Below are 27222 nucleotides of genomic sequence, written 5' to 3'. Positions count from 1 at the left end.
GCACACCTGAACAGAGTACTATTCCTGGCTTCTCTCCCCTCCCCTCGCCCACACTTTGACTTTGTTTAGTGGGTTGAAAAGACAGCAACTGAGAATAACCAGCTTAGACCATAACATGATCCAGTCTGTGTTGTTGGTGATGGTGGTGATGGTGATGGTGATGGTGGTGGTGGTGGTGGTGGTGGTGGTGGTGGTGGTTTGTGTGTTTTATCCAGAAACAACATGCCTACAGGACACTTTCATTCCAAGCTGTTCATACATGAGAAAATCTAATAAATGCAGGCTCTCTCCTATGGTGTAGGGTGGGGGTGCTCAGCACTATTTGTGATGAGGAGTAAGTCTAGCTTATTTAGGGATGCAGTATTAGCAAACCAATTAGGCTGCAGATCTAAAGCTGAAGGTTTAATTATCTGTCTCTATCAATAGGTTCCAAACATAAGAGGGAGAGATGGGGTATGATTTATTAGACCTCTACAGCTCTAAGAATGGGTTGTAGTGAAAAGTGGGCAGAATGCTGGTTCAAATCACATGCAGTAGAGACTTAGTTCAGAGAATGAGAGAACACAAGAACCAGAGGAAATCTTAGAATTATTTAAGTAAATGAAACTTTAGAAATGATCAGTTCTGACCTCTCATGTTACAGATAAATAAGCAGAGTGTTGAGGGAACTGGGAGGCTTGCTCAAGGTCACATGGCTACTTAGTGGTGGAAACAAGACCAGAACCTAGGACACTTGGTTCTCAGCTCTGTGTTTCTGAGCAGGTGGACAAAAGCTGACAATTGTAGAGAAACTTTCAAGTCCAAGAATGCAGATATCGCCAAGTAGAAGAACCAGCCCCAGGGATTTTCAGTATGGGTAGTAGGTTTAAAGCCAAAGTGCTTTGTGGTCAGAGGAAAGCCCTGGCTCCAATCCACCTGTGCATGTTCTGTTGCCCCCTCTTACAGCCAAGGCTCAGGCTACACTACATGCTCAGTGTGCTCTGAACACTGCTTCCTTTTCCCATGCTTTTCCTTGAGTTGTTCTCTCTTCCTACAATCTCTCCCTGCTTCCCATGTGTGGCAAAAATCCTATGTGTCCCTGGGGAGAGCCAATTCAAATGCCATTCCTCTACAAAGTCTACTCTGATTTCACGGATCAATCCTCACTACTGTGTCATCCATGAATGATCATCCTCTACTCTGAATTCCCAGGACATTTTATTTGCATATTACTTAGGACAACACTTTCTACCTTATGCTACAGCTAGGCTTTACCCTTTGTATTAGAATTTAAGCTCCTTAAGGGCAGGGGCCGTATTTCATCTCTTTCTGGCCCCTTGTCTCCCCTTTATTATTTTTTGAAGTATTAATTAACATGCAGTGTCATTCTATTATTCTCGGGTGTACTATATAATATTTCTATGATTCTACACATTTCTCTGCACATGAAGATGAGTGTGCTCTTAGTTCCTTTATTTATTTCACCCATCCTCCCACCCACCTCCCCTCTGTCAACCACTAGTCTGTTCCTTGTATTTAAGAGTCTGGGGGAGGTTGCTCTTTTGTCTCTTTTTGTTTGTTTGTTCATTTGTTTTATGTTTTAAGACATAAGTTCAACATATGAATGAAATCATATGGTATTTGTCTTTATCAGGCTGACTTATTTCACTTAGCATAATACCCTATAGGTCCATCCATATTGTTACAAATGACAAGATTTCATTTTTATGGCTGAATAATATTCCATTTGTGTGTGTGTGTGTGTGTGTGTGTGTGTGTGTATCACATCTTTTGTCTCCCTCTATTTCTGCACCTCCCCTGCTCGCTCGCTCACTCTCTCTCTCTCTCAAAAAAAATAAACATTAAAAAATTAAAAACAGAAGTCAAAGCACACATGAAAACATGCTCAGCATCACTCATCATCAGGGAAATGTAAATTAGAACTACAATGAGATATCACATTACACCTGCCCCATGGCTAAAATTGAAAAGACAAAATAACAAGTATTGGTGAAGATGTAGAAAAAAAGGAACTGTCATGCACTCTTGTTGGGAATGTAAATTGGTGCAGCCACTATGGAAAACAGTATGGGAGTTCCTCAAAAATTAGAAAATGGAACTGCCAAATGATCCATTATTTCCACCACTGGATATTACCACAAAGAAAGCAAAATACTTTTTAGTTTATTTTAATAATCGTTTTTTTAAATCCAGTATAGAGCTACAGAGACAAATAAAAAGTACACAATTAAAAAAAAAGGAGAAAGAGCAAAGACACACCCTTCACTTCACGATAACTACAAGCTCTATTAGTGTTCCCCCACATCAACATCCCATGGCAAACCTAGATTTCCATGTGATAAGAGTACCCTACATAACTGTGCAGGGGACAAGACTGCATTTCAGTGTGATGACGTTAAACCAAATATGTACTGGAACTGTTGAGTTCAAGGTTTATAGTTTTGGAACTAACTTAAGTGGGGTTAGCGACCAGGCTGCCCTGGAGCCCATAGCCAAAGTAGATGGCAAAACCAATTAACATCCAGATACCAAATAAGATCCAGGCGTCAGCTGTCACCTGCGTCATAAGGTAAACATTCATGAAGATGCTCAGTAGTGGGAGGAGAGGGAGAACAAGGACCTTAAAGGGTAGAGGACTGGGGCTCTGGGGCTGTCTCCAGATGACCCCAGTGATCCCAGTGATGAGCACCAGGAGCAGCACAACCACTGAAATCCATACTGGGTCTCCAGAAAGCAGAACTGGCCAGTGGGCCAGCACCAGGCAAAGAAGAGTGAGCAGCAGAGCAAGCAGTGAGGAGCAAACATGGACAACCCGGCCAGAAAGTGGAGTTGGGGAGTAGCTGCCTGGAAAAAGTAGTCCTTGTAGAGTTAGCCTGTCTGCTGCAGGTCCATTCTCCTCCCGCATCTCTGCTTCATTTCCCCCAGTCCTCCTCTCAGGCTGATAACTGATGATGAGAACACAAAGAGCCACCAGGGAGTAAGCTATCAGGAAAGTAAGTGACCAGAGGTCCACAAGATCAGTGAGTCTAAAGAAGAAGGCCATGATTGGTGCAATAATGCTCAAGATCACAGTGGCCATGATGCGGGTGTATTTGCCAGTTTGGATCCTGGCAAGGACAGGGAACAGGAGGTGATCCTCTGACATCCTGTATATCACCTGACGTATGGGGACCATAAAGCCGAAGATGCTGGCAGGAAAACCACAGATAAATCCAAAAGCTACAACATAGCAGGCAGGGGCCCAGCCAATATTAAGAAAGGCCTCAGGCAAGGTGCTGCCACGTTGAAGCTTGTAGTAAGGCACCATAAGTGTAAGTGCCGCAGAAACACCAAAATACATCAAAAAGCAGATGAACAGTGAAATCATAATGCTCATGGGTATGGAACGCCAGGGATTCTTGGCTTTGTCAACCCTGGTAACAATACTGCTGAAACCTATAAATGCATAGAAACAGGTAGCTGCTCCACGGAGAATCCCCTCAAAGCCGAAAGGCACAAATCCTCCAGAGCCCAGAGGGCCCAAACTTGAGGTGTCATTGAGTCCAGCCTTTACGTAGTCCTCTTCTGTGAGCTTCCAGTTGTGCAGGTCCCCCTTAATGAAGCCAGCGATGATGACAAAAGTAAGAACCAAAAGGCTCACCAATGTGAGCACTTTGTTAACCAGGAAAATCTCATCCACCCACAGAGTCAGCAATCCCATGAGCAACAACACAAGGCCCACAACAAAGAAGTCTAGGTATTCTGAAAAGACCTGGGAAACATATGGTGCAATGCTCTCATGCAGTTTCTGAAAGATCTGGATCCCAATCAGGCTAGCAAAAGCTAAGATCCAGGCTCGGACCACACTGGCTATACCACCAACACAGGAAAGGATGAGGTTCCAGCCAGTGACGAAGGCCCAGAATTCACCTATAGTGACATACGTGTAGAGATAAGCAGAGCCAGAATGGGGAATACGGGCACTAATCTCTGCATAGCACAGCCCAGCCAACACAGTAGATAGGCCAGCCACCAAGAAGCAGATCACAATGGATGGTCCTGCTTGATTGCTGATCACGTCACCAGCTAAGACATACACACCTACACCTACTGTGTGGCCCACACCCAGGGCCACTAAATCCAGAGTGCTCAGGCTTCTGGATGGGTCATCCTCAGCCACCGGTTGTTCCAGCTTACGTCTGCATACCAGCTTTTGACCAAATCTGCGAAGTGCTTGATGCAGCATTTTAGCTGCAGCTGAAGAGGATTCCAGGGTCAGAGAGCTGCAACAAGGCCAGGGAACTGAGAGTGTTCAGATAGGGTTTGGAGAACTGAATTAACCCAAGTTGATTTGGGGCTGCCAAGTTCCAAGTCTCAGGCTTCAAATCTGCTGCATCATCTTTCATCTGGTATGTCCTATCCCTTCATAATATCTAAATAAACAATAAATACTTCTTGAACAATGATGCTCAACCAACCAATGCGCTCAGATATCTCATGTCACCTGTTACAAAACAAATATCACAGAAACAGATATCAAAAGACATCATAGACAAATCAACCCTGCTTTCCCTGCAGAAAATGTGTCAAATACCTCCCAACATTGTCCTGTTTTATACATCACATGACATTATCCCATTTAGGTTCATCTAACTCATGTAGCTGACTAATTAAGCTGTAATACACAAGAGAGCATGAATTTATTGTGCAATAATTCACATGTGGGTTGTTTCTGTGGTGTGTATGATGAGCATGAGCTATGACACATTAATTCACTGACTAGACAGCCTCATTGCAATTGCAGAACCATTTTTAAAAATATCATCTGAGTTTAAAATACAAATATTGGTCCCCTGGCCTTAAAACATTTATCCCCAAAATCAATTATCCAAGGACAAATGTTCCTTTGCCCCCCTTTCTCCACATTCTGCATCATCCATTTAGCTGTACTGATGGCAAAGAATATACAGTCCAACCCTTTGCTTTACCCACCTTGGCCCACAGGGTCACTGTGAGAAGAGAGGAAGAGGGAGAAAGCGGCAGGGCCTTCATAACTACCTGCAAAAAGGAGAGTGACAGGCTGTGTAAGGAAACACTGAAGAAACAGGTACAGCAGTCATTCAAATGTCCATTACTAAGAAAGTTGAAGAGTTTGAAAGGTCATTTTAGGAATTCTGACATTGAATAAACCTCACCCAAACAACCAGACAAAATTTACTACAATATTTATGTCTACAGTTATGAAAGTGTGCTGGATAGGCAGAAAAAAGTTAGGTCACCTACATCACAGTAGCTCCCAGCCAAAATAATTTCTTCTGTCTCCTCCCTATCTGGATCCTGGAGAGAAGGTGAGTTCACTTATGCAGACAGTCTCCTTGCTGACCACACTGTGCTCTGTAAACACCCTGGGCCATCTGTGATGTCAGCTGCCAGGAGCCTGGAGAATTTGCCCTGCTCTGTGAGCTTTTGTTGAAACACTTACTTGTAACTGCCTACTAATGTTTCAAAAGGAGTTATTTTTAACTGGATCAAACAGTGGTCTGAAGAGGCCAAATATATTTTCCCAATGAAGAAACCTGGATGTGGTTCCTATTTACCCCTACTTCCCTGCTCCTATTCAAATGGTCTCCACCTCAAGAGGAGCAAAACTTTAGATGAGCAATTAATTCACAGAAATTCCCCAGAAATGAGTAGGGGAGAACAAAGAAAACAAAGCCATTAACTCCCCTCTCTCCTTCTTACTCAAGCTTTGAATTTAAGAGAATTTTAGGAAATGTTGGTAAAGCTTTCAAAAGAATGAAAGGTCAATTAAAAATTTTTTAAGTTTATTTTTTTTCAATATATGAAGTTTATTGTCAAATTGGTTTCCATATAACACCCAGTAATCATCCCAAAAGGTGCCCTCCTCAATACCCATCACCCACCCTCCCCTCCCTCCCACCCCCCATCAACCCTCAGTTTGTTCTCAGTTTTTAAGAGTCCCTTATGCTTTTAGAGTGGGAGAGAGCCAAAGCATACGTTTATTTATTTTTAATATTTTGGAGAGAGAGAGGGAGAGCAGGGGAGGGACAGAGAGGGAGAGGGAGAGAACCCCAATCAGGCCCTATGCTGTCAGCTCAGAGTCCAATGCAGGGCTCCATCCCACAAACCATGAGACCATGACCTGAGTCAAAATTAAGAGTCAGAGTCTTAACTGACTGAAGCACCCAAGTGCCCCTCACCAATTCCATTTTATGATTTACTCTCAGCATGGGAGAGAAATAAGGAGTATCAATTCTTAACTCATGGACACTACACTATGAATGTGATTGACATGTCCCCCACCCATCCCCAGGCTTCACACCCTTCAGTGGTTCCTGCTGCCCTTCCTTCATGGTCCTTCCTTCCTTCATCATCTGACCTGTGCTGGTTCCTCCAGCCTCACCCCCTGCCCAGTTCCTGCTCCAGCTGAGAAATTCCACACTCACCCTGTTACCTGTCTGTAATATCCTCTTGTCCCTTCACTTAGCTAATCCCCACTTCTCTTTCAGTTCCCAGCTCAGAAGTTGCTTCCCCAGGAAGCCTCCCCTGATCCTTATGCTTCCATTCCTGTGACCTCTCATAGAATCTGAAATTTCCTCATGTGCCATTTATCCTAATGTATCCAAATTCCAAGTCAGCTGCCTGCCTCCTCCATTAGACTGTGAGTCAGGTGCTCAAGAAATATCTGTTGAACAAATGTGCAAACTGAGAAAAGAAACCTGAAAGAACACAAAATCAAAAATTCCTATCTCTTGACTTTGAGATAACTACTTTGTAGCCAAGCAGCCTTTATAAATATGGCTCAGGTAAAGATATAAATGGTATTATCTTCCTTGTAGAAGGAAAGCAAAATGAAAATATAATGTGAAAACCAACTTTGATATAACCTTCACCACACATCATTCATGGAATGTATAAGCCACACATAGGTGATAACCATTATTTGCCAGAAGACTTGTTTTAAAAATACCAGGCTGCCTTGGGTTATAGGCAGCCAACACCCACACCCTGTTATAAAATTCCTATTTTTTTGAAGGCATCATTTTCAGGACCTATAATCTAGGAGGGATGTCCTAAGGCAGAGGTTCTCACTTCAGGGGACAGAGGGAGGCATAATGGAGACGCCTAGAGATATTTTCAAACTTTATATCCTCTCCCTCTGAAGATTCTTGTCCAGTAGTTCCCATGATTGCTCTAAACCACCCAACTGACAAGAAGTGGTCCTCAATTTTAAAGGGAAGAGATTCTTTTTTTTATGTTAATGCTAAAAGGTACATGTTAAATCTATGTAAAGTAGCATTAATATGTATTCAATATACATTATTGAGAGAAAAAAAGAAGTTGCAAAATTATATGTACAGTACAACTCTATGTAATATTACATAATTTCCATGGAATCTATCTCTATAAGTATACAGTTATAGATGTATATTCAAAAGCATGGGCAAATGGTCTCTAAAGAGGTATGGCACATACTGGGATATCTGGTGATAGGAAAGGATTGAAGTTTTGTTGTTGTTGTTGTTGTTGTTGTTGTTGTTTAATGACAAAGATTTCTTGGGGCTCCTGGGTGGCTCAGTTGGTTGAGCGTCTGACTTTGGCTCAGGTCATAAGCTCACTGCTTGTGAGTTCTCTCTCTCTCTCTCTCTCTCTCTCTCAAAAATAAATAAACATAAAAAAATTTTAATGACAAAGATATCTAATTTATTTAACATAAAATGTTATTTACAAGTGATTTTTCATTCTGGCATAGCAAGATATAGCATGATACATTTATCACACAATAATAAATTTACTTTTGTATTAATAATTGACATTTTGAAAGGCAGTTAAGAAAAGAAGCCCAAAACTTCCTGCTGAGTCATGACGACTGAGTTTGTCATGCTTGCCATGCAGGTCAGAGTAAAATCTTTCTTTCTTTTTCTTTCTTTCTTTCTTTCTTTCTTTCTTTCTTTCTTTCTTTCTTTCTTCTTTCTTTCTTTCTTTCTTTCTTTCTTTCTTTCTTTCTTTCTTTCTCTTTCTTTCTCTCTCTCTCTCTCTCTCTCTCTCTCTCTCTTTTTCTTAATTCAAGTCAGTTAGCATAAAGTGTAGTCTTGTCTTCAGGAGTATAAACTAGTGATTCATTTCTTACACATAACACCAGGTGCTCATCTATAAAAGTGCCCTCCTGGGGCGCCTGGGTGGCGCAGTCGGTTGAGCGTCCGACTTCAGCCAGGTCACGATCTCGCGGTCCGTGAGTTCGAGCCCCGCATCGGGCTCTGGGCTGATGGCTCAGAGCCTGGAGCCTGTTTCTGATTCTGTGTCTCCCTCTCTCTGCTCCCCCCCCCCCCCCCCGTTCATGCTCTGTCTCTCTCTGTCCCAAAAATAAATAAACGTTGAAAAAAAAAAATTAAAAGTGCCCTCCTTAATGTTCATCATCCATTTACCCCATCCCCACACCCACTACTCCTCCAGCAACCTTCAGTTTATTCTCAGTATTTAAGAATCTCTTATGATTTGCCTCCCTTTCTGTTTTTTCTTTTTAATTTTTCCTTCCTTTATGTTCATATGTGGACTTTCTCAGATTCCACATATGAGTGAAACCATATAATATCTTTCTCTGACTGACTTATTTTGCTCACTATAATACCCTCTAGTTCCATCCATATTGTTGCAAGTGACAAGATTTCATTCTTTTTCATCACTGAGTAGTATTCCCTTGTGTGTGTGTGTGTGTGTGTGTGTGTGTGTGTGTGTGTGTGTGTATCACATTGTCTTTATCCATTCATCAGCCAATGAACACTAGGGCTCTTTCCATACTTGGGCTACTGTCGATAGTGCTGCTGTAAACATTGAGGTGCATGTGCCCCATAAAATGAGCATTTTTGTATCCTTTCAATATATTCATAGTAGTGCAACTGATGAGTTGTAGGGTAGTTCTATTTTTAATTTTTTGAGAAAACTCCATACTGCTTTCCAGAGTGGCTGCACCAGTTTTCATTCCCAACAGCAGTGCAAAAGTGTTCCCCTTTCTGCACATCCTCATTTCCTGAGTTGTTAATTTTAGCCATTCTGACAGGTGTGAGGTGATATCTCATTGTGGTTTTGATTTGTATTTCCCTGATGATGAGTGATGTTGAGCATCTTTTCGTGTGTCTATTAGCCATCTGGATGTCTCCTTTGAAAAAGTGTCTATTCATATCTTCCTCCCATTTCTTCACTGGATTATTTGTTTTTTGGTGTTGAGTTTGGTAAGTTCTTTATAGATTTTGGATAGTAACCCTTTATCCAATATGTCATTTGTAAATATCTCCTCTCGATTCTGTTGGCTGCCTTTTAGTTTTGTTGATTGTTTCCTTTCATATGCAGAAGATTTTTATTTTGATGAGGTCCCAATAGTTTATTTTTGCTTTTATTTGCCTTGCCTTTGGAGACATGTCAAGTAAGAAGTTGCTGCTGCCTAGGTCAATGAGGTTGTTGTCAGTTTTTTTTCCATAGGATTTTGATGGTTTTTCGTCTTATATATAGGTCTTTCATTTGCTCTGAATATAGTTTTGTGTATGGCATAAGAAAGTGTCTAGTTTCATTCTTCTGCATTTCACTGTCCAGTTCTCTCAGTACCATTTGCTGAAAAGGCTGTCTTTTTTCCACTGGATACTCTTTTCCTGCTTTTTTTGAAGATTTGTTGGCCATATATCTGTGGGTACATTTCTGGGTTCTCTATTCTATTCCGTTGATCTATGTATCTGCTTTTGTGCCAATGCCATACTGTCTTAATTATTACAGCTTTGTAATACAGCTTTATGTCCAGAATTGTGATACCTCCAACTTTGGATTTCTTTTTCAGCATTACTTTGGCTGTTTGGGGTCTTTTCTGGTTCCATACCAATTTTAGGATTGTTTGTTTTAGCTCTGTGAAGAGTACTGGTGTTAGTTTGATAGGAATTCCAATGAATATGTAGATTGCTTTGGGTAGTATAGACATTTTACTGATATTTTTTTCCAATCCATGAGCGTGGAATAATTTTTCATTTCTTTGTGTCTTCTTCAATTTCTTTCATAATCTTTCTATAGTTTTCAGCATATAGATCTATTTCCTGTTTAGTTAGGTTTATTACTAGGTATTTCATAATTTTTGGTGCAATTGCAAAAGGGATTGATTCCTTCATATCTCTTTCTGTTGCTTCATCATTGGTATATAGAAATGTGTCCAATTTCTATACATTGTTTTTATATCCTGAAACTTTGCTGAATTCATGTATCAGCTCTAGTGTTTGTTTGTTTGGTTTTTTTTTTTTTGTGTGTGTGTGTGTGTGTAGACTTTAGGGTTTCTATGTAGGGCATCATGTCATCTGTGAGGAGTGAAAATTTGATTTCTGCCTTTCTAATTCAGATGGCTTTTATCTTTTTTTTGTTGTCTTATTGCTGAGGCTAGTACTTCCAATACTATGTTGAATAACAGTGGTGAGAGCGGACATCCTTGTCATGCTCCTGATCTTAGGGGGAAAGCTCTCAGTTTCCCCCAATGAGGATGATATTAGCTATGGACCTTTCATATATGACTTTTATGATGTTATGGCATATTCCTTTTATCCCTATTTTCTCCAGGGTTTTTATCAAGAATGGATGCTGTGTTTTCTCAAATACTTTTTTTTGCATCCATAGAAATGATCATATGGTTCTTATCCTTTCTTTTATTAATGTGGTGCATCATACTGATTGATTTGTGAGTACTAAACCAGCCCTACAGCCCAGGAATGAATCCTACATGATCATGGTAAATAACAATTGTAAAAATTTATGCTCCCAACTTAAGCACACCCAAATATATAAATCAATTAATCACAAACATAAGCAAAATTATTGATAATAATACCATAGTTGTGGGATATCTTAATACTCCACTTACATCAATGGACAGATCATCTAAGCAGAAAATCAATAAGGAAACAGCTCTGAATGACACTTTGGACAGATGGACATAACAGATATATCAGAACATTTCACCATAAAGCAGCAGAATATGCATTCTTCTCGAGTGCGCATAGAACATTCTCCAAAATAGATCACATATTGGGTCACAAAACTCCCCTCAACAAGTACAAAAAGATCGAGATCATACATGCATATTTTCAGATCACAATGCTATGAAACTTGAAATCAACCACAAGAAAAAATTTGGAAAGACCTCAAATACTTAGGAGGTTAAAAAACATCCCACTAAAGAATGAATGGGTTAACCAGGATATTAAAGAAGAAATTTAAAAATACTGTACATGGAAGCAAATGAAAATGAAAACATGACAATACAAACCCTTTGGGATTTATAAAAAGTAGTCATAAGAGAAAATACATTGAAATTCAGGCCTATCTCAAGAAGGAAGAAAATTCCCAAATATACGTAACTTTATACCTAACTTAATACCTAAGATATATCTAACTTTATACCTAAAGGAACTAGAAAAGGGACAGGAAATAAATCCCAAAGCCAGCAGAAGAAGGTAAATAATAAAGATTAGAGCAGAAATAAACAATATAGAATCGAACAAAAAGAAACAAACAAAAAACAGTAGAACTGATCAATGAAACTAAGAGCTGGTGTTTTGAAAGAATAAACAAAATCGATAACCCCCTAGCTAGACTTCTCAAAAAGAAGAGAGGACCCAAATAGATAAAATCATGACAAAGGAGGAAAGACCACAAACACACCACAGAAACACAATTATAAGAGAATACTATAAAAAATTATATGCCAACAAACTGAATAACCTGGAAGAAATGGACAAATTTCTAGACACTCACACACTACCAAAATTCAAACGGGAAAACATAGAAAATTTGAATAGGCCCATATCCAGCAAAGAAATTGAACTCGTTATCAAAAATCTCCCAAAAAGTAAGAATCCTGGGCCAGATGGCTTCTCGGGGCAATTCTATTAGACATTTAAAGCAGAATTAATAACTATTCTTCTCAAACTCTTCCAAAAAATAGAAATGGTAGGAAAACTTCTGGACTCATTCTCTGAAGCCAGCATTACCTTGACTCCAAAACCAAAGACCCCACTAAACAGGAAAATTACAAGCCAATATTTCTGATGAAACTGGATGCAGATTTTGTCAGCAAGACACTAGCAAATCGAGTTCAACAGTACATTAAAGGAAAGAAAGAGATTCTGAATTCTTTGATCACAGGAAGGCAACACAGTTTAGGAGTTAGGAGTAAAGGCTCTGCAAGTAGAGTGTTCAGATTCAAATCACACATCAACCTCACACTGGGTGACTCTGGACAAATTATTTCACCTCTCAGGGATTAAGTTTCCACAACTTAATCAAAAGCCTCAGTCAAAAGAGAGTAAAAGTAAATATTTCATAGGGTTTATGTGTGGAGTAAGTGAAATGATGCCTGTAAAGTACTTAGTTCTGTGCCTAACATATAATATGTACTTAATATAATCCACCTAATGTTTAATATTGAAATCTGATCCAAAGTACCAAAAATCTGATAATTAATTGGTCTTTATAAATGTCTAGTATCAAAATCACCCACTAAAAGTCAACCCTGTCATCTAGCCCTCATGAGAAAATGAAAGAGTTTTATTCCATATATTTCTCCTTGAAACTCTAAGGGCTCTAATTAGATACCTTTATACATGCTGGTGCTAAACACTTGGTCCTAGACTGGCTGAGTTAAACCAGGATTGAAAAATTTAAGGCTCAAATACAGTAACAACAACAACAACAACAACAACTTTGCCTACAGATGCCTCATCTTATTTCAGGGACAGTGGTGGGGACATTAGAGGTAAGAGAAATGAACATTATGTCAGAAATTTTGGATTCCAGACATGGCTCTTCTGTTTGATAACATAAACTAGAGTGATTTTTTAATCTCTCTAAGTGTCAGTTTCCTTATCCACAAGGAAGCTTACCTGACTTCCCTTATTGGATCCACATGAGAATTCTGTAAGAAGATATAAACTATCTGACACTGCTGGTGGGAGTGCCATCATCCTGAAGCACAGTCTTAGTGGAATTATAAATGCACACACCCTCCTACTTCTCCCAGGTAAACACCCCAAGGAAAGTCTCTCCTGAGTCCATAAGGAGACTTATATGAGTGAGTTCATTACAAGACTGTGTGGAAGCAAAATGTTGGAAGCTTTGCCAGCATCTGTTACTAGAGGAATATATAAGTAATATGTGCTGTATATGCATAATGAAATACTACACAGCAGTCAGGAATAATACTGTAGATTTATAGAGCGTTACTTGGGTAGATTTCAGAAACAATGTTAGGTAGCAACAGTAAAAGCAGGATGAGGTGTATAGCACAATGTTATTTATGTACATTTAAAAACAAGCAAAAAAAATATGTACATTTTTCAAGAATACACATTTATCTGTTAAAAACGTCACATCATTTTTCTGCTCAAAACCTTCCACTACTTTCCCTTTTTATTCATAGTATAAGCCAAAGTCTGCACTTATAATGGCCCCTAAATCCGACAGTATTTGTAACTGACCCAGCCACCTTTCAGCCTTCTGTTTCTCTCTGCTCCCACTCATTGTTCTCTAGCCACTGGCCTCCTAAACATTCTGGCCTCCTAACATACCAGATGAAAACCTTTGTACTTGCTGTCTCTATAACTGCACCACTTCTAGCTCACATATCCATATGGTTGATTCATTAACTGCATTTGGTGAAATAGCACATTTGTAGCACATCCTTCCTTAAGCAACCCATAAAAAAATGCAGTCTCCCACTAACCACCCACAAGGTACCTTATCACCCCGCCCCTTTTTTTTCCATGGTACTTATCACTACTTAAGGTACTACATGTTATATATTTGTTCATGATTTTTCTCATTCAAAAATAATGCAAGCTCCATGAAAACAGGATTTTTTGTTGTTTTGCTCCTGACTGTATTCCCTGCATCTACAACTGTGCCTGACACAGAGTCAACACTGTGAATTTGTTTGAGTGGATGAATGTATCTAAATACACATATAGATCATAGATTGGAAGAGCATTTATACATACGCTAAAGAAATTGTCACCCCCCTTGAGGAGGGGATACGAGAATAGATCATAATGAAAGGGGGAAATAAAATCCATTGATACAAGGCCTGACAGGAAGCGATGGTGCTAATAATCCATGATTAAGGCAAGGTTGACTCCACTCTGTGCATTTCAGGCTCAACAAAGGAATTTCATGAGATGATGATGTGAGAGGATGAGGTTCAGAGCCTGAGAAATGTCAGGCACTAAACAGATTTAAATGGAAGGAAACCGGAATCCTATAATCTCCAGGACAGGGAGAATACAAGGAAGGAGGGTGCTTAGAGGAGGGTGGAGAACATCTGAAGATCAGGCATACCTACCTGATTACTCCTACCAGTTACTCTGAACTCATCTCCCTTTTCCTAATTTCTCTTTCTCCTTTAGTCCTTCAACTGTCTCTGAAGGCTCCTTAATGGACACTAAGAATGCTTGTACCATTTTTCTCTCTCTGGGGAACCGTCTCCAGCCACCTACCTCTTAACAAAGGCACAACTGTAGTTCCCCACATTTGTTGAATCACAGACCTCGCTGACAGTGGTCACCTCAAAGAAATGTCCTCCACTCTACTGAATCCCATCCATGGACCCTAAGTAGGAATTGCAGAGGACGACCATCTGAATGGCAGGGTGGGAGAGGGGTAATGTTTTTGACAACTTCTGCTTCCCTCAACTGTGTTGTGCTGGGTGATCCTTGCGCTCTTCCCACTTTTACTGAAGATGAGGGAAAGTGGGCTACAAAGTATGAAGATACCAGAGAAGCAACTCAAAGAACAAAACACCTGGGAACTAAATAATTATAGTTTGTGACTCAAACAGAAGCAGTACGAACAAACAAATGAACAAATAAACATACAGAAGAGAAAGTAAACCCATGATTGGGAATTCGGAGAGAATCTACCACAAATCCAGCTGATAACAGCACAGAAACATCGCCCTTATACACCATATTCAGAAATGCCCTTTGTCAATGCAATAATCTGTGATTTTTCCAATAGTTTATATTCAGTCCAGACTCTCTGACCCAGCTGTCACACCCCCACCCTAATTCTCCCTCTACCCTCAGGCCCATCACCTTCTTCCTAACTGAGTTCCACACATCCTGACTTGCCCTTCCTGGAATGAGCCTTGGGCCTGGGTAAATCACCTGCTCTGTCAGGCATGCTTCATGTGTAAAGGAAGATGGGGGTGGGTAGCAGACATTATCTAAAATGGGAGCCCAGTGGCAGGAAGATGGCTGCAATTTCCCTAACAACCTAAATACTTCCAGGATTGGACTTCCCAAACCTCAGTCATCATACAGGGCTTCCAGATGCTGCCTGCACAAACATTTAGGAAACACCTGTCACAAAAGACTGCCCCAAATGCTACAAAGGCAGGTAGGAAGGCAGATGGCACCAGTTTAATAAGGATGGTTTAACAAAACATCTTTTTAAGCTTCATAATTCATATGGCTATTTGCTCCCCAGACTGGGCTGCCAATTGGGAGCAGACTGTGAATGTTTGCCATGGAATGAAAATATCCTTTTCATCCTTAATCCAAAGAACGAATGCCAGAAAAATGTCAGCTTGCCAGTCACTCCAAAATATGACTAACCCCGTCTCAGAGCTAAAATGTCAAGGTGATGCTGGGAAAACGGACATCACCTTTGTTAGATTGATCATTCTTGATTGGTTCTTGTTGACAACCAGACATCTGACCTAGTAGAATATATAAAATGGGCATTAGCATTCTCTATCGTGAGCCATATCTGTGACCAGCACTGAGCTCACAGCACCTAGAGCATTGTTAGTATTTATTAATCATCCATGGAAATAAACATAAAGACCAATGGGCTTCAGGCATCAGTTCAGACCTCTTTGTCTATTTTTGAAGCTCATTATTTTTTAAAGTTATCAATGAATATGGATGTGAGCTAAGAAATAATGGGTATTCTGAACATGCTATTAGTCAACAGAAGACCAACAGAAAAGAGAAAGGATTGCCTTTCCATTTTATATTCAAAAGGAAGAAAACCACAAATACATCCAGAAACAAAAGAATTCACAAAGTAGTCTCTAAGGATCCTGACTTTATTCCTGGAAACTGCATAAAAATCTGGAATAAATCTAAGAAATTCCAACTGAACTCATTGGTTTCAGATATTTGGGGATCAGCAACCTAGCCCTCAATTCAATTCAGCTGACATGAAGTCACTTAGACATTTAGCACCTTGTCCATACTAGACCTATACCTAGTAGGCTCCTATACTTTACAAATATAGCATATCCAGAGCCAGCCTCCTGCCATACTTACTGGACCACACTGCTGGTCCTTAAAATTGCTAACTCTAAACAATAAGATTAGGTCTAACTCTCGGGTCTAACTCAGATTCACACAGAAGCCTTCAGAGAGTACTGCACTTGAAGCAGGATAAAGCCCTAAATCACATTCTACCTGATCACTACACTGCATCAGATAACTGAAGTGTAAATGTTCTATAACCTCCTTCTGGAAAAGGACACTTTCTTTAAGTCTTAAAAAGATACACACACACACACACACACACACACACACACACACACACACACACACACTTCCAACCAGACCCACAGTTTCCTGCTCTCTATTGAGTCCAAACTTCTAAGATTATATATATATATATATGGCTTACTTTTCACTGTTTTTCTACCACTTACTACTATATTAACCTTTTCTGTGGCTCCTGCTTGAACAGGACAAGCCTTTCCTCACACATGCACATCTTACTGGCATTAACATCAGCCCTCACACATACCATCCCTTTGCCTAGAACACACTGAACAAACCGTGTTCAACATGACCTTCCTCCTGGAAGCTTCTTTGGTCACACCTACAGATAGAAATCTAATCTCTCCATTGTGCTCTCCTTGCTCTTCTCTCCCCTCATTAATTTCCAGTGGCATAACTCTCTGAACTAGAATTCTCTACTGGGAGGGCACCCAGTTAGGGAAGAGGGTAGGAGTAGTAGGTGATGAGGTGGAGCCAAGGAGCAAAGCTTCTGCCTGATGATACTTCCAGCTTGCCTTTCCTTCCCCAGCTGAAACTGAGAAGATTAACTGGCCACAGCCAAGGAAGTACCCCAGGCTCTACATATCAGTTGGTGATGTCAGAGATCTGACACAAGAACTGAAGCCCAAGTCCATTTCACCACAACAAAGCGAAAGTACAAAGGAAGTAACCCAAGTCAGCTCAGACAAAGCACAGTACCTATGACATTTATGATTTGCTCCAGTGTCATCCCCTTGACGTGTGACAACTGAACAAGACAGAAAACACACAGTTTTATTACTTTCATTGATTTAATTTGTTTGGAAAATAAGTCACCTAATGCTTTGGCATTAGGCAACATGACACAATACTCAAACTGCACAACTATATTTACGGCTGGCCTCCAGAAGGGAGGAGTGGGGCAAAAGCCAGTAGATTGAGAGGTATGGAGAATAGGATTTCACTATTTTCAGGAGGATGGGGAAGTACCCATCAAATGCCTTTATGTTGTAAGCTCCCACATAAAATAATTTTCTCTCTTTGCTACCATTGTTGGTGTACTCTCTGTAAATGGCTACATAGATGGCTTCTGGGTAGTTTGGATTATGCCTAAAATGAGAAAGGGGGGGGGGCTGCCTGTGTGGCTCAGTTGGTTAAGCCTCCAACTCTTGATTTCAGGTCAGGTCATAATCTCATAGTTCATAAGTTTGAGTTTAGCTTCAGGCTCTGCACTAACAGTGTGGAGCCTGCTTGAGATTCTCTCTCTTTCCCTCTATGTCTCTTTTCCTCCTCTGCTTGTGCTCTCTCTTTCTCCTTCAAAATAAATAAACTTAATAAAATAAAATAAAATAAAATAAAATAAAATAGAAATCACAAGTTTTCTAAGTGAGAAAGACTGGATTCAATCTATTAAAGATCAGATTTCAATTAAGCATAAATCACTACAAAGGTAATTTCCAAATTAGATAATTCAGGCACCACAGTAATTCTTTCTTCAAAAGAACTCAAGCAAAAGCAACATTTTTCTTCCCCCTAAACTATCATACCAACATTATTATCCCCAAATGATCATGCACTTAGTTACACAAAGTGAAAGACAGTAGTGGCGAATAGAGAATTCTCCTCTCTGGGAATGAATAATTAAGAGCTTTTCATAAACAACTCCAACTTTCTAAAATATGTAAAAGATACATAAACTATGAACCAGGAAGGATATTCCTAAATCATAACGAACAGTTGAGGCAAGGGCATGTCAAGATCCCAGATGGCTTCCTAGGCAATAGAAGGGAAGAATAGTAAGGACCTCATTTTCCAGTGTTGGCAAGAAAGTGAGTATCTTGTGTGCACTCTGAGTCAGCCTGAGAGGCCTCATGAAAGAGGTGGGAATTAGTCCATCTTGGCATTATGCATAACTGTTCACTGGGAAACTATCATTTCAAGCTACATGTTTTGCTTTAACCATGATCCAATAAATACAGCCTCTTTGAGGCCTTCTTTCCATGACCCCCATGAAAAAATATAAAACAAACTCTACCACACCCTGAGCCAGTAAATCCAGTTTGCCCAGTTTTAACTGGATTTAACAGATCCAGTTAAATAATTGCTACAGAGGGGGCGCCTGGGTGGCGCAGTCGGTTAAGCGTCCGACTTCAGCCAGGTCACGATCTCGCAGTCCGTGAGTTCGAGCCCCGCGTCGGGCTCTGGGCTGATGGCTCAGAGCCTGGAGCCTGTTTCCGATTCTGTGTCTCCCTCTCTCTGCCCCTCCCCTGTTCATGCTCTGTCTCTCTCTGTCCCAAATAAATAAATAAACGTTGAAAAAAAAATTTTTTTTAAAAATAATTGCTACAGATATTAATACAGATATAGATACTGAGATATAATAATAGTAATACTAGCACTACTGCTACTACTACTACTACTACTACTAATAATAATAATATAATTCTCAGGGGTGTTTTTCTTTGCTGAAAAGGAAAAGAGAGAAAAACCACAAAGGTGTAAGTTATTCCCTGGGGAAAGAGAAGTACAGCTCAGATAGCTTCCCTGAAATGTTGGAAAGAAGCTGAAGTAATCAAACTCAACTCATGCTAAAGAAAATAAATATCCATACTTATCTCTCAAGAATCTCCTGAGAACAACCTCACCAAATGGATCACCTGCCAGGCATCCTCCCACCTATAATCTTACTTTGCACTATATTCTGTTTGCATGTTACTTGGAAGAAACCATTCTCTAAGTTTGTAGGATAAAAGTTCCATAGGGTAGAACCACTTTCATGGTCTCTGAATACAGCTAGAAACCCGAATTCTGCAAGCCAATCCAAGGTGCAATCCAGACTTAAACTTGAAGGGATGGCAACCTCCAAACTGTATGCTCTTTAGACCAAGCAGAAACACATCCATCTCGTCCAACTCACCCACCTACCCTACCACCCCCAGATCCACGCCTGAAATTCATTCCAGTCTGGCAGACCATGAATTCCAAGTCACTGAAAACCCATCCTGCTGCAAACTAACACACTCCATACCAACTGTATGTAGACCAAATCCATCCATCCAAATGTAAACCAAAATCTATGTGGATATAGAAAAAAATCTATGTAGATGGAAAACAAAGCATTTTTGCTTCCTTCCCACAATATGTATGAAGTCACTGCTTCATGCACACACCACACTAGTAACATTGAACCATTATTTGAATAAAAAGCAGATAACCAGAGCTTCTCCAGAGGCTGTATGGACTCCATATCATCTACTACCATTCTGCGATGGTTGTGAACAAAGAGACTTTTCTGAGTCTCTCTGGGTAACTTCAGAGAAGACAGAGTTAAATACAATGTTTCTCATTCATGATTTGACACAGTTACAGGTTTAATTTCAGTTAGAATCCAGTTTTGGAGTTTCTTAATATTTACATCACACCAAAACAACATAGATGATCAACTTGACAAATCAGAAAAGACTTAGTTTCTACTTCTAGAGGTCTTCAGAAATTAGATGGGCTGCAGGAACAATCAGAAATAGAATTTCCAAAAACAGAATCAGAAAGAGAGCTGGGAAAACCCAGGAAGGGTGTGCAATTAAGAGATTAGAAAGTTATGTGATATATTGATTTTAGTGGTAAAAATCTATTTCTTCTCTACTTCCCCCTATGATTCCCTACTCCTTTTCTCAACCCTGAATCCAGTCAACACAAAACACCTAATAAAGTCCTCAGGAGAGAGCAGTAGAAGGAAATCCAACTGGCTGTCCACTCTATTTTCCAAATTACAACTGTAATGTAGGACGGTCTTTGTCTACAATGAGAACCGATCCAAACTTTTTTTTTCCCAAGAAGCCTTGCCTAACATCTGTATTTACACCCAAATCCTTTCTTTCCTTCTCATCAGAATCCAGAAATCCATTCAGTGGCCCCATTATCACCAAACCCCATGTCCTCTTTTAGACCAGCAGTTGTTAGTGGTGGGAGCCCATTGCTCCTTCTTCCATGTACCTCCTCCCAATGTACACCCTCAGTAACACACGGCATACAAGGTGGCTTAGGAAAGGACAAGTATCTCTCAGCTACCTTCCTTCATATCATTAACTGTGTCCTTCTATCCTCCCCATGGATGTTCTCAGCTGAGTCCTTCTGTCTTCTTACAACACCCCATGCTTGCTTCCTCTCATTCACCAGGGAGCTGCTGCATTCTGCTTCTTGCTCCTTAGGAAAATTAATCGGGTTTTTTTGTTTTTTTTTGGTTTTTTTTTTGTTTTTTTTAGGAAAGAAATCAGATCATATGAAAGTTGCATCATGCCTCCAAGTCCTGTGTTCTTATCCAAATATAAATCCATATCACTTCTCCACCAAAACCCCTCTGCCTCACCCCAGCTCATGTATCATAGTGTATAACAAAAAGCCTCTGCCACCACTTTTTTTAAGGGACACCCTTTATCCCTATCCCCTTGTTCTTTCTAATCCCCAGGATGCTTTGTGATTTCTGTAATAACAAAAGAAAAAAGGACAAAGATAAACCAAAAGAATATAATCCAAAACTCATATTTTATCAATGTGGAATATACTGGTAAAGGAAATTTGCTTTTCCACATGATTTTGCTTAAACTAAGGTTAAAATTAATCTGCCTTTGGGAGGTAATAACACATGTCAATTGATAATGTACAGAAGCTGCCCAAGAACTGCTGGAGGGCAAGAGAAAGACAACCTAGACATAAACATTTGCTACATATAATCAATTAAACAGGTGTTGTGTATGTATAGGGTAGTCTGGGCTTCTAGTGTTGGACTACTGCCCACAGCGTACATGCCTGTTGGGGGTAGGGAGTGTTGAGCAGACAACCATTTAAGACTCTAACAGCCTTTAAATTAAAAAGTTGGAAATATGTTTTGTGATAAGAGCAAATTGCCTCTTAGAGATCCAGGAAGCCATACCCATTCCAGGCTTCTCCTCTAAACCTTTATTGATAAATAAACATAAACATCTATCATGAACATAAAATTTATAGATTAAGAACAGAGCCATCAGGTTTCAAGTTTTATTCAAACCTTGAAAGAACTGACTCATTTATAAAATACTTGGGACCTCAGAGAAGACTTTATAAAATGTTTTAAAGACTTCTAGGCAGCCACACCCCAGGGGATTTTGGTAATCTTTCTTCTTACAGCCTGTCCTGACCTATAATCAATACCCACCACAACTTTTTAAGTTAGATAGTACACGTAGGGAGATACATTCAGCAGCTGTAAAAATAGATATATGTCTCTTTGAGCATGGAGGAAGAAGCCCCTCAAATCATCATGGTGACAGGGGACCACCTTATCAAACTTGGTCTGCTGTCCTGAAGTCCACATCAGTGTCCTCCCTAAGAAGATAAGACACAGAGACTTTCAGAATCTCCAGTGAGAAAGTGTGGTAAAACATGGAAGCAGTAGAGCCAGGTGGAAGAATTTTCATTCATTCAAACAATGTGTCTAAGCATACTATGTGCTGGACCCTGTGGGAAAGACAAAGATGAGTAAGGCAAGCTCTGCGTCAGGTCAGAAAGAAAAGACCAGGAAGGACAGCAGGACAAAGATGCGGGAAGGACTCTGGAGGAGAAGCACCAAGGAAAAACCTCCCCTAGTTCATATTTTCCTCAGCAGAGCTGAGAACCTTTCGGGTCTGGAGGAGAACAGAGTGCAGGACTCAAATTCCTCTGACCCCAGAAAACTTGCCTGCCCTTCCCAAACTCACAAAGCCTCTAATCTGCACTCCCCAATCCAAAGTCTAGCTCCAGTGCCATTAAATACCCTCTGCTCAAACACCATAAAGTTAGACAGCCAGCAGCACTCCATCACAGCCTTCTTCCTCTCTGGTTCTGTCTCAGTTCTCTTGCCAACTCTATAAACAAGAGAAACCACTTACCCATGGGCTATTTCTGCCAATGAAGAGAGAAACATGAGAAGAAAGTGCAATCAAAACCCAGTGAGAGGAAAGGGCTTAGCCAAGTAGAGCCAGGGCTTAGAGTGGAGGTTAGCAGGTGACCCTCAGGGATTCGGGCCCTTGGGAGAAGCAGGCCTTCTAGGAATTGGAGCCTTCAAGGATGCAGGGCATGGGAATGGTGGGAAAGGGGAGGGAGGTGGCTTAGAGGGAAACCAGGAAGAAAACTAGAAGTGGGCAATGGAAGACCAGTGTGTCCTTGCATGGGTGAGCAAGTGGACTGAGGACCTAAATGAGACTTTGTTGGAGACTTTGTGGGCAGCAAGATGTTGTTCATTTAGAAGTCAACAATCTTCCCCTGGTCCTGGTTGGCACAAAGGGAGTATGGGGAGCCAGGTGGAGCCCAGCCTGTGGTGATTTGGAGGCCAGTTACAGATCCAGTTAAAAAGCCCACTGAAGAGCTCTTTAAACAAGCATAGAAGCACCACCACTCACCTGCCTCTCCCAGAAACTCCTACTGGGTTCCTCTACCACCACTATTCATTCCAGCTCCCTCACCCATGTTTCCCATAACTCCAGAAGTAAAACTAAAGGGGATTTGGCTTAAACTTTACCACAAGGGATTTACTAAAACAGGCATTCAGCATTCATAGAAAATTCCAACTGAATATGCATTGAAATTCTGCTGGAGAAAGTAAAGAAAAAGATATACTCTCTGCCTAGAGAGCTTGCTGCTCTAGACATTCAAAATGTAGGGCTTCCAAGACCCTGAAACATGACCAAAGGAAGGTACCACCTCTTTACCAGAATGATAATCTTCAAACAGAGGCAAGACTTCTTAGAGATGGAGAAGATGGGGCCTACTTAGAGACTGAGGGCTGAATGCACAAGTGATGGCCCAAGAAGGAATGGGTCTCAAGGAAAAGGGGAACTACTGCCTTCTCTTAGTAGTGCTGAAATGCCTCTAAACCCTAAATTAGGTTCCTTAAAGACTGGAGTAGAGGTGGAGGGAAGGATTCAAGGGTAGTGGCATGTCTCTAAAGTGACAAAGTCTATAATAACTACACTAAGGACATTAAAATTAGAGCAGTTATAATTGCTCCAAATCTTAAGTTTTAGTCAGAATCCAGTTTTGGAAATTCTTAACAGTTCTATCACACCAAAACAAGGTGATCAACCTGGTAAATCAGAAAAAACCTGAGCTTCTCGTTCCAGAGATCTTCAGAAACTTTATCAGATACGAGGAAGAATCAGAATTACAATTTCCATACAGGAATCATTAAAGAGAGCTGGGAAAATCCAGGGAGGGAGTAAAATTAAGGGATTAGAAAGCAATGTGATACGTTGATGTCAAGAGTAAAAATCCATTTCTTCTCCATTTCTGTCTACAATTCTATATCCTTTTTTTCTCAACCCTCAATCCTGTCAACACAGAATACCTAAGAAGTCCTCAGGAGAAAGCAGTAGAAGGAAACCCATCTTCCTGTCCATTTTATTTTTCAAACTACAAGTATAATGTAGGATGACATTTACCTACAATAAGGAGCGATCCACACTCATTTTTTTCCAAAAAAAGCCTTGTTAAACAGCTTCCCCCCTCCCCCTCAAATCCTTCCTTCCTTTTATGCACAGAATCCAGAAAGCCATCTAGTGTCCCATTTATCACTATACTCTATATCCACATTTAGAAAAGCATTTGTGAGTGGTCAGAGCCCATGGCTCCTTTTTCCATGTACCTCCTCCCAATATACATCCTCAATAATACAGGGCACACAAGGTGGCTTAGGAAAGACTATCTCCCTGGTTATCTTCCTTCATGTCTTAAATGTGTCCTGTCCTCCATGTAAGGATTTACATGTCTTCTCCTCTCCGTCTTCTTTCACCAGATTTTGCTTGGTTCCTCTCATAGCCCTAGGTAATTGTTCCACATCTTCACCATCTCCGTTATCAAGTTCATTGCTTTGTTTTGCTTTGTTTTGTTTTGTTTTGTTGTAGTAAAGACAGCAGATAATCTGGTTCATATGAAAGTTGTATTATGTTTCTAACTCCTGAGTTCTTAGCTAAATATAGATCAATATGTTTTTTCCACGAAGATCATCTGCCTCAACTCAGCTCAAGCAACACAAATTATAACAAGGAGCCTCTACCACCACTATTTAAGGGATACTGTATATCCCTCTTCCGTAGTTCTTTCTAGTTTACAATTGGCTTTATGATTTCTGTGATAATAAAAAAACAAGGGACAAGGACGAACCAAAAGAATATAATCCAAAAATTATATTTATCAATTTGGATGTGTTTGGTAAAGAAAAAAATGAATCTGTCTTCTAGAGGCACTTCCACATATCAATTGACAATGGAGAAAATTTGCCCAGGAAATGCTAGAGGGCAGAGAAAGACAACCCAGAAATAAACATTTGCCACCTATAATCAATAAAATAGGTGTCACACATGGATGAATGCTGTCTGGACTTCTGGTGTTGGAGTACGGTGTACATGGCAGTGCGATGGCAGGGAGAATGAACAACAGCTTAATACTCCAAGGGCCTTTAAAATTAAAGAGTTGCAAATACGTTTTTCAATAATACCAAATTACCTTTTGGAGACCCAGAGAGCCATACCTATTTTAGGCTTATCCTTCAAGCTTTATCAATCAATAAATATGCCTATCATGAGCATAAATTTGATAGATTCTAAGAGAAAGAACAAAGCCATCGAGTTTCAAGGCTAAGTTAACACTGGCTCTTTTACAATACATTTGGGACCTCAGAGAATCCTTCATAAAGTGTTTTAAAGACCCTTGGGGAGACAAACCCTAGGGAAACATGGTAATTATTGCTTTTACAGCCTGACATACCCTACAAGCAATCCCCAACACACCCTATTTAAAAATTAAATGATAAAGGGAGTGAGATACTTTCTGCAGCTGTAAAAGTAGATATGTCTCTTTGAGCATGGAGGAAGTACCTCAAATCATTATGGTCAGGGGGAGCACCTTATCATACTGGACCTGCCATTCTACAAAGTCCACACCAATGTCTTCCCTAAAAAGATATGACACAGACATTTTCAGAACTTCAAGTGGCAAAGTGTGGGAAAACATGAAGGACGTAGCAGAGCCAGGTGGAAGAATCTTCATTCAAAGAACATGTCTAGCATATTATGTGCTAGGCCCAGTGGGAAAGACTAAGATGAATAAAGCAAGCTCTGAACCAGGTCAGAAAAGAAAGCCAAGAAGAAGGGCAGGGCAAAGAGGTGAGAAGGACCCTGGAGGAAAAGCACCAAGAAATAACCTCCCTTAACTCATATCTTACTCAGCAGAGCTGAGACATTTTTGGTCTGGAAGAGAAGAGAGTGTAGGCCTCCAAATCACTCTAACCCCAGCAAACCTGTCTGCTCTTCCCAAACTCACAAGGCCTCTAGTGTGCACCCCCAATTCACAATCTAGCCATGAAATAACCTCTGCTCAAACCCCAGAGCACTTGGACACCCAGCAGCACTCCAAGTTCAGCCTTCTTCCTCTCTAGCTCTGTCTCAGATTTCCTGCCAACTCTACAAATAGGAGAAATTACTTACCCATAGGCTTTTTGGAGGATAAGACAGGAGAAGAAAAAGCAAGTCAAATCCAGATACAGGGAAGGAGCTTGGCCAAGGAGAGTCAGAACAAAGAGTGGAACTTGGAGGGTGCCCTCAAGAAGGTGGGGCCTATGGGGAGGCGGGGCCATCAGAAGACAGGGCCATGGGGGAGGCCACAGCCTGGGAAGGGTGGGAAAGGGTGAAGGAGGTACCTTAGATGGAATCCTGGAGGAAAGCTGGAGCTGGGCAATGGAAGACTAGTGGGATGCTGTCTGGGTGAGGAGGTGGACTGAGGGCTCAAATTGGACTTTGCTGGAGACTTTATTTGCAGCAAGATGTGAATTTAGAAGTAAATAAGTTTCCCAGGGTTCTAGGTATAGAGAAGGTCCTAATTGGCAGGAGAAGAGTGTGAGGAGCCAGGTGGAGCCCAGCCTGTGGGATTTGGAGGCCAGTTCCAGGAGCAGCTAAAGAGCACCCCTATAAACAATGATAGAATCACATTCCCCAGCCACCTCTCCAACAATCTCTCACTATGTTCCTCTACCAGCACCATCCATCCCAGCACCCTCACCCACATGTCTCAAAACTCCAGGAATAAAACTAAAAGGAATTGGCTTATGCTTCATCATGAAGGACTTCCTGAGTCACTCATTCATCATTCATAGCACATTCTAACTGAACATGCATTGAGTATTGTGCTGGAGAAAGTAAAGAAAAATATATAGTTCCAAGCTACAGAGCTTCTTGCTCTAGACAATCATAACATAGTGCTTCCAAGACCCTGAAACAGTGACCGAAGGAAGGTGCCACCTCCTTTCCAGGATGGTAACCTTCAAACAGAGGCATGTTTGTCAGAGATGGAAAAGATGGGCCTACTTAGAGAACAAAGGATGAATGCAAAAGTGATGGTACCAAGAAGGCATGGATGTCAAGGAAAAGGGGCACTGATTCCTCTACTTGACAGTGTTGAGATTTCTTTAAACCCTAAATTAGGTTCCTTAAAGAATTGGGTGGAAGTGGAAGGAGGGGCAAAAAGAGTAACTTCAGGTCCCTAAAGTCTACATTAAATATACTAAGACAGATCATTAAAACTGAATCAGAAAAAATTGTTCCAGATCTCACGATGAGTCTCCAACTGAGAAAAAAACTACAAATCACATTGGCCCTGCCCTAACACATCT

General features: G+C 40.6%; 3 pseudogenes across 3 annotated transcripts in view; all 3 read right to left on the bottom strand.

Annotated features, from left to right (window-relative positions):
• LOC147579277 (cationic amino acid transporter 3 pseudogene) overlaps positions 1-27222 on the bottom strand; it is a 489600-nt pseudogene that overhangs the window by 199119 nt on the left and 263259 nt on the right. Inside the window, exon 2 of the transcript XR_015253748.1 lies at positions 4972-5037. The product of XR_015253748.1 is annotated as a cationic amino acid transporter 3 pseudogene, transcript variant X1 (transcript). The remainder of the gene's footprint in view (positions 1-4971; positions 5038-27222) is intronic.
• The window catches only part of LOC112867847 (cationic amino acid transporter 3 pseudogene), an 80059-nt pseudogene that overhangs the window by 35812 nt on the left and 17025 nt on the right, over positions 1-27222 (bottom strand). The window lies entirely within an intron of this gene.
• Positions 1962-26907, bottom strand: LOC112867683 (cationic amino acid transporter 3 pseudogene; annotated as a pseudogene). The gene is made up of 3 exons (XR_015253744.1): positions 26042-26907; positions 4972-5037; positions 1962-4483 (listed from the first exon to the last, which is right to left on the bottom strand). The product of XR_015253744.1 is annotated as a cationic amino acid transporter 3 pseudogene (transcript).

Source organism: Puma concolor, chromosome B4 (genome assembly GCF_028749965.1).
Source record: "Puma concolor isolate L17-30 chromosome B4, mPumCon1.1.hap2, whole genome shotgun sequence".
In the NCBI taxonomy this organism is placed as follows: domain Eukaryota; kingdom Metazoa; phylum Chordata; class Mammalia; order Carnivora; family Felidae; genus Puma; species Puma concolor.
The sequence above is the reverse complement of the archived record's forward strand: the minus strand, read 5'-3'. Positions and strand labels throughout refer to the sequence as shown.